The sequence below is a fragment of the Sinocyclocheilus grahami genome, unplaced genomic scaffold (assembly GCF_001515645.1).
Source record: "Sinocyclocheilus grahami isolate Dianchi unplaced genomic scaffold, SAMN03320097.WGS_v1.1 scaffold780.1, whole genome shotgun sequence".
Classification (NCBI taxonomy): domain Eukaryota; kingdom Metazoa; phylum Chordata; class Actinopteri; order Cypriniformes; family Cyprinidae; genus Sinocyclocheilus; species Sinocyclocheilus grahami.
In genome coordinates, this window is record NW_015505959.1 from 90,367 (window position 1) to 99,690 (window position 9,324).

The following is a 9,324-nucleotide window of genomic DNA, read 5'->3' on the forward strand; positions in this document are numbered from 1 at the left end:
TCCTCCTCTGACCAATCACTGACCAGTGTTCTGGAGTAACCCAGGGACTTCCTTCATGTCTGCACACACAAACAGGAAGAGCTTTATTATCATCATCCTCCTCGATGCTGAACATCTCTCATTATATTCCAAACAATGTGTCCCTTCCTTGCCAAACATAAACAAAGCGTCTCCTCTTGCCCAGATGAATTATTCATATGCATGTACACATTAAAAGCACATATGGTTTGTTTATTTAGTTTGTTTACATGCTATATTCATATATTTCTAAATCTGCAATATTTTAATTACATTTGTGCAGGAATACTAATGAAATATAGGACTACACAAATAATTCAGTTACAACCAAAATTGTGATATACATTGTGCCTTGCTCGAATATTGCAAAAGACTCTGAATTAACTAAACAATTACAGTCTGCTTATGTGTGAGTAAAGACGGATTCAAAAAACGGATCATTTTAGTGAATCGGTTCTTTCAAACCATGATTCAGGCTGAATGTTTAATTTGCACGTTTTAATAAAATGATGCTTATTAAAACCCAGCCTGTGTGTGTTTCTGTAATACAATCATTTCATAAACATACTTCCAGTATCTATAAATCATCCTCTGTTTAGCTCAGATGCTCTCTCACTATTAGCTCGTTTGATGAATCGGACATGTTCAAAAGAGTCGATTCTCGGTTCAGTGATTGTTCGGATTTAGTTCGATTCGTGAAAGAAACGTTCAGATCAGTTTTGTGAACTATTCAACCAATGCATTGAAAAGATCCGACTCTAAAGAATGACTCGCTTACCAAACTAGCATTGCTTGCGCAAAAATCTCGTCAACTAGGTCTATGTATCTCATCCTTTAGCTTTACCTTCAGTTTTCCGATTGAATAAACATGTATATGTAAATAGACCTAATGTGTTTCTTTCTGTGTTTTGTTTTATTCCTGAATGCTAATGAAGCTCTTACCTTGGACTGACGTTTTCAAAGGTTCAGCTAGAAAATAAAGAGAAAGCCAGCAGCACAAATTAATGTCATTTTATTATAAATAGTTTCTGTTTTAATATGTGACATCTCTGTAACCCCACTGAGAGAACCCCCACTAGGTATTTTGCCTATAATATCACAGAGCCTAGGCCTACTCATGATCATTTTTTCTGCATATATATAAAATTACATCAATTATGTTAATACACTTTAATCTGGCCATTAAGTTTCCTGAGACAGTGTCGTTACACTAGTTACTTGATTCTTTCACGACTCGTAAGTATGAGTGTCCACTCATCTTTAAACGTTGACTTTGGAGTTCGAATCATTTCCGTGATTCAGTTCAAGTGTGCCGTTTTAATGAATCGATTCAAAACTGATTTGTTTGCGTCACCACTCAAAAATGTTCATGAACGTCTCTGCGTGGCATTTTTTCATACATTCAAATGTTTAGTAAAATATAGATAGGCCTGTGCCGGTAAATATTAATGTATTTTTTACTGGTGCATATTAATGAAAATAATTAGAATTGTATTGTTCATTTAGTGCGAAACATTGTTTTTTTTATGTAAAATTAAATATGTGAAAATATATGACACTGGCTTTATTGTGGTCACACGAACGTTTGTTATATGGAAAATAAGAGTGAGAACATTGTTCAACAGAAATTTCACATTAAAGGGGTCATATGATGCTTTTTTTAAAGATCATTATTTTGTGTATTTGGTGTATCAGAATATGTTGACATGCTTTAATGTTCAAAAAACACATTATTTTTCAAATACTGTACATTATTGTAGGTCCTCTATGCCCCGCCTCTCTCAAACGCTTCGTTTTCGACTTCCGACAAGCGCAGTGTGCTCTGATTGGCCAGCTGACCCAGTGCATTGTGATTGGCCGAACACCGCAAGCACTCGTCGGAAATGTAACTCCCCTTACCATAATCGCCAGCTTCATCTTTCAAAATAAATGTAAAGTAGTGATGGGAAGTTCGGCTCATTTTACCGACTCGGAAATTTGAGTCTCGTTCAGCAAAATGAACAAATCTTTTTTCGAGTCATTTCGTTCATTTTAGCAAAATATAATTTAAATGTTACATGTTACTTCCTTAACACATCTACTAACGCAAACGTTGATCACACTACAAAACTGCTATAAGAAACAGAAAAGATGAATTAATTGTTGACCTGGGTCTTCAGTCTATGATTAGCTCACCTCACCTCACCTCTTATCTGACGAGTCTTCGGGTTTTCCGAGTCGTCCATTCATCACGTGACAGCCCCATAAGTTTAACCAATGCAGTCTGAGCCGGAAAGAGAATTGATTAGTTCATCTCTCGAGTCTTTCGAATCATTCGTTCTTTTGTCACGTGACGTGACAGCATTGGATAGAGAAATTAGTTTATTTACAAGCTTCCTTACAAACGGGTGCATAGTTATTATTATTATTATTATTATTTACTCTTATAGTTACGTGATGCGTTTCTGGTCTCAAACTGTAGCTTTTTAATTCTTACAGTTTATAAATGTGTGCATTTCTGTCATTGTGGTTATTTTCCATATCACTGAATGTTGTAACAAAGGTAATAAAAAGTTGGTTATTATTGTTAAGTCTCTTTCCGGCTCAGACTGCATAGGGTTAGCTTATGGGGCTGTCACGTGATGAATGAACGACTCAAACCCGAAGACTCAAGAGATGAACTAATCAATTCTCTTTCCGGCTCAGACTGCATAGGTTAAGTTTATGGGGCTGTCACGTGATGAACAAATGACTCGGAAAAACCCGAAGACTCGAACCAGGTGAACTACTTGACCAATTCCAGTACAGAACCGATGTTGGGGATGCGCGACTGAACGAATCACTCCCCGAGACGACTCGTTCTTCCCGAGTCACATTAAAGATTCGTATGGGGTATGGGTTGTAATGACATGATAAATAAATATTGGCAGAAATTTTGGGGATGAACTATTGTTTTAAGTCATAAACCATCATTATACAACAGATCGGCAGCTGTTCTGTCTGATTCAATAATAATGAAAAACACACATGAAAAAAACTTTTTATTCTTACAAGTATATTTCAATGTTAAATAAAATATAATTATTAAAAAAAATATTCAGTAACAATACATTTGTGACGCTGCAGCACAAAAGCAGTGTTAAGTCGCTGGGGGATATTTGTAGCAATAGCCAACAATACATTGTACTGTATGGGTCAAAATGATTGATTTTTCTTTTATGCCAAAAATCATTAGGATATTAAGTAAAGATCATGTTCCATAAAGATATTTAGTAAATGTCCTACTGTAAATATATAAAAACTTGTGATATGCATTGCTAAGAACTTCATTTGGACAACTTTAAAGGCGATTTTCTCAATATCTTGATTTTTTTGCACCCTCAGATTCCAGATTTTCAAATAGTTGTATCTCGGCCAAATCTCGGTCATATCATAATAAACCATACATCAATGAAAAGCTTATTTATTCATCTTTGAGACTGTATAAATCTCAATTTCAAAAAAATTGACCCTTATGACTGGTTTTGTGGTCCAGGGTCACATTGATCAATTATCACTTATCAATTATAAAATAATAAAATATTTTAATAATACAAATTAAGGTCAACAACTCACTCATAAAGATGAAGCCTAATTACATAAATGTTCCAGGTTTAATGCAAGTTAAACTGAGGAATGGAATAATTTTTCTGTGATAATCAACATCATAACAATACAAAATGTGCTGATAAAGCTTCACTTGTGTTGAATCGGGAGCATTCGTTTAAACACTGCACACTGATCTAGTGGTCAGATGGGCAAAGAGCAGTGTCGGTACTCATATGTGGTTTATAGTTCAACAGAAGCACACTCTCAGAAAAAAAGGTACAAAAGCTGTCACTGGGGCGGTACCTTTTCAAAAGGTACACCTTTGTACCAAAAGAGTCCATAATGGTACCTTAAAGGTACAAAAGCGTATCTTTTGAAAAGTTACCACCCAAGGTGACAACTTTTGTTCCTTTTTTTCTGAGAGTGCAGATGGACGTTGTGTACTCACATGCTTCAGCATTTCCATCTCCAATTCTCCAGATATTCACCGTCTTATTCATAGAGCCAGATGCAAACATCAACATGCAGGGAGAGAACACACATGCAGTCACATATCTCCAGCAGAGAGACAGAGAAATATAACAGAAAAGTTCAGGTACACCCTGCAATTTAGATATACTTGTGAACCCACTATAATTCACTCCAAAAATTATGACGATTAAATAGCAATATTTGGCACCCCGTTGCTTTAAACAGTAAGTATGGATGGCAAGAATTTACCGTTTAGTGATCACTACTGCATGTTTGACAAAAGAGAACAAATTTAATTAAATAAAATGTAATAAATTCAACACAACAGAGGAACTGCATTAGTCTAAAGCAAGTTTTGTGACAAAACAAATTAGTATAATATGATTAATCTTGACTAGTAATGGCTCTTAATTTCACTTATTGTGAAGAATACAAAAGTTTGAACATTTTACATTACATTATATATATTATATTATACATATATTTAATAAATGTTCAATACACTTTCTTTTCAGTCCTCCACCATATTCTATAAAAAAAATACAAATAAATGAAATTTACTTTCTGCACATTACAGCATTAGAATAAGTGGTTTTCTTTATGAATGAGTCACGGAACCGCTGATTCATTTAAAAACACTGATTCATCCAGGAATGAAGCTTCTATGAGAGTCACTGAATCTTTCACACAGGATTCGTTTAAAAACACTGATTCATCCAGGAATGAAGCTTCTATGAGAGTCACTGAATCTTTCACACAGGATTCGTTTAAAAACACTGATTCATCCAGGAATGAAGCTTCTATGAGAGTCACTGAATCTTTCACACAGGATTCGTTTAAAAACACTGATTCATCCAGGAATGAAGCTTCTATGAGAGTCACTGAATCTTTCACACAGGATTCGTTTAAAAACACTGATTCATCCAGGAATGAAGCTTCTATGAGAGTCACTGAATCATTCACACAGGATTTGTTCAAAAACACTGATTCATTCGTGACCATATATATGTGCGAATGACAGAATCATTCACGCAAATGATTAATCCCAAGAATGAAAAAAGCGTCCGTCTATAAGAGTCACTGAATCTTTCATGCAAGCGATTCATTCAAAAACACTGATTCATTCAGGAACAAAAACAAGCGACTGTTTATATGACTGAATCATAAAAATATTCACGTAAATGACTCATTCAAAAGTGCAGATTCATTCAAGAACGAAACAAGCTACTTTTTACGTGAGTCGTTGAATCATTCCTGCAAACGATTCATTCAAAAACACTGGTGTTTGACGTGGGTCAAATGTCTATATGAATGAGTCACTGAATAGTTCACTCAAACAATTTGTTCAAAAACACAAATATATTCAAGAATGAATCAAAGGACTGTTTATGTGAGTCATTGAATCATTCCTTCAGCCAGTTCGTTTAAAAATCGTTCACTGATTTGTTCTTTCAGTAACACCTACTGTGTCTAGCTTAGACGGTCAACAAGCTGTTTCTTTTCACTAGTTAATTTCAGTGATAATGTGGTGTGACATGGATTTTTAGAAGTATAAATATTGCGTCTCTCAATTAATATGAACTCAAAGCAAAACTGAACGCATATAGATGAACTGAAATGTTTTAATTCTGCCGTGGCTTCGTTTGGAACAATTATGGAACTATAGAGGAATTGAATTGGAATAGAAAAGGTATTCTCATTTCAGTTTCAGAACTCTGTTTCAGAATTCTGTATTAATCTGCAGTGTGAAGGTGGTCAGTTGAGACTCTGGATTGATTCATACGGAGAGATTCAGAGACTCGCCTGTCATGCTGCGTCAGAGTGTGTAGAAGTTCTCCATGATTCTGTTCACACACACACACACAGAGTTTCATCATGTGTTTGGAGCATTAGGCTGCAGGTGACAGAGCATCTTAACCACATACTCTGATTAATCAGTTATTAAACATACAGGCGGACAGCCAGAGAGAGGGACATCAGACAGGTTTATGATGTGTTTTATAAACCTGTCTGCACACATACACTACCGTTCAAAAGTTTGGGATCAGAATTATTTTTTATGTTTTTTAAAGGAGCTTCTTAAGCTCATCAAGGCTGCATTTATTTGATAAAAAAACAGCAATCTTGCAAAATGTTATTACAATATAAAATAATGGTTTAAAATATAATTTATTTCTGTGATGCAAAGCTGAATTTCCATCAGCCATTACTCCAGTATAAAGTGTCACATGATCCTTCAGAAATCATTCTAATATGCTGATTTATTATTAGAATTATCAATGTTGGCAACAGTTGTGCTGCCAAATATATATTTTTTAACAGCATTTATTCAAAATATAAATATTTTCTAACAATATAAATCTTTGCTATCACTTCTTATCAATTTAACAGATCCTTGCTGAATAAAAGTTTTAATTTCTTTCAAAAAAAGAAAGAATACAAATTTACTGACCCCGAACTTTTGAACGGTAGTGTATATTGTTAGAAAAGATTTCTATTTTAAATAAATGCTCTTTTCTTTTGAACTTTTTATTCATCAAAGAATTCTGAAAAAAATATCACAGGTTCCAAAAACAATTTTAAGCAGCACAACAGTTTTCAGCACTGATAATAAATCAGCATATTATACTGATTTCTGAAGATCATATGACACTGAAGACTGGAGTAATGATGCTGAAAATACAGCTTTGATCACAAAAATAAATTACATTTTAATGTATATTAAAATAGAAAAACTTTATTTTACATCATAATAATATTTCACAATATTAAATTTTTTTCTGTAGTTTTGATCAAATAAATGCAGCCTTGATGAGCAGAAAAAACTCCTGTAAAAACATTAAAAACCGTTCTGATCCCAAACTTTTGAATGGTAATGTCATCTATAAAGACACCAATCACCCCAATACAGTTGATACTGAATGATTTAAATACAAATCTTAATTGCATTTTGGCAAAGCATAAATGTTGGATCTCTAAATAATCTAAATAATTAATCATAAATAATCTTCCATTAATCATAACTCTTCCATTAATCAAACTCTGGTTTCTTTCCCAAACCTTTGCTGGGAAATTATGCACATATATCAAGGCTTTGGTGGTTAATGAATATGCATGATTGTTCATTTAAAATGCTCTATACCCAGGGTTAATAAAGGAAGTCCAAGAACTGTCCAAGTCACATTTCTTCTTCTGTGTCATTAATAGATGCATTTTGTGGTTTGTAAACCATATTTTTGATGCAATAACCTCAAAAAACTAAATAAAGGCGTCAATCACTCACCGGGTCATATTCGGTCACTGTTTTATCGACAGACCTGCAAATAGAGCAAAATAAAATCCATATTTATATCTTGTTGTGTTTTTCTTGTCACTAGCATCTGAGCCCAGACAGATTGTTGTTCTTTAAAACTGTTCAAATCCAGCAGGTTATGGATTTTGTTTGAATGTACTGCTGTACTGTGTGAGATCAGAATCTGACACCACAGATCCACCTGCTGGTCAAACTGCGGAAAATTAAATATGCTAAATAAAATATACTGTGTAAAAAAAAATAAATAGAAATATTAGATTAAAAATCTTAAACTTAAAAAAATAGAAATGATCAATTAAATTAATTAAAATAAGTTTGTTGACGAACTAAAATAAATAAAAATAAAGCTAAATAGAAATATATAAATTAAAAACACAAATAAAAATGACAAAAGCATGCATTATTCATTCTATTCTGTAAAGTAAGCTAGTAAGCTAGTAGCAGCAATGATGTGACGAGTGGGCGGGGCTTACCCAGAGACCAGCAGCTGTCCATCAAATGAGAACGCACAGCAGAGGACAGGAGCAGACTGAGCAGAGAGAGTATAGAGCAGCGACATCTCATAACCTGTGTATAAACACACATACACTGAAGCATTGTGGGAAAACATATCTCTTCATGCTGAAGCAAGTGAAATGCTGTTTAGTAAATCATAAGCTCTGTTCTAAAACCTAGTGAGCTGCCTAACTAGACAGCATTTTAAGGTATCATAGGTGCAGTGCAAGTAATAGTCAATCCTATAATGCATTGCGACAAAATAGATCCAGTGTGCAAAAAAACAAAGCGAGAAAAATGTTGATTACAAGTCATGCAATTCCATTTGAAAATACATTAATTAAATTATTTTAACAACTTTTTAATATTTTAAAACAATTAAAACATGTAAATACAATGCAGAAGATGTGTGTTTATTATATATAAACATAGCTATAATACATTTTGACATAAGCAAAATATTTATTTATTTGTATTATACTGATTTATTATTATTTTAATATTTATATCTTTGTATTTTTTGTTATTGTTATGCTGTAGTGCATAGAGTATATACATATTGCTAAACTCTAACATTAAACACTTGTCGTAATACATATTTTCAGTTCTGGGCTGGCACCTATTTTTAAGTTTATTATTAATTATTATTTTTTTTCATTTAGGTAAAGTTTTAGTCATTTTGTTGTGTACTTTTGTCATTTTTATAAACTTATTTTTATATTAAATATATTTATATACTGTTTTATTTGACCACAGGTGCTATATATGTTGCCATGGACACATACACTTGGTTAAACCATTTACTTGAGTTCAGAATTCACTTTAGATCAACTAAATGAAATCAATCACCCAGACAGGCAATATAAAGAACTCTAAAACACAAGCCAGCTGAAATCACTGATAACTTCAGTCAGAAAATTTACATCATGCATATTCTGCCTCCACACACACACACACACACACAGACCAACTTCCTGCGAGACAGTGAGACAATATCCCAGCAACCCGTGATTGACTGCTGCTTATCTGCATGTGTGCGTAAAACAAAAGTGTGCATGAAGATTCCCAGCAGGCAGTGGATGCTCATGGCAGTCAGATGCGACCGTTGCCACAGCGACAGACAGACAGAGCCCACACTGACGCCTGCTGCTGAGGATTATGAATGAAATAGTCTTGATTTACTAGCGGGTGTTCACAAAAACTATTAGAGCTAAAACAACCAATCATGATTTACTCACAGAGCTCAAATACTATCTATTCACATGAATTTTACTATACATTCACACCAAAATTAGATTGGCCTAAATCCAAACACTTAATCATGTTTTGAAAATGTCTTTTATTATTATTTTTTAATTAATAAAATAATGAATGTATTTATTTTTAATGATATATATATATATATATATATATATATATATATATATATATATATATATATATATATATATATATATATA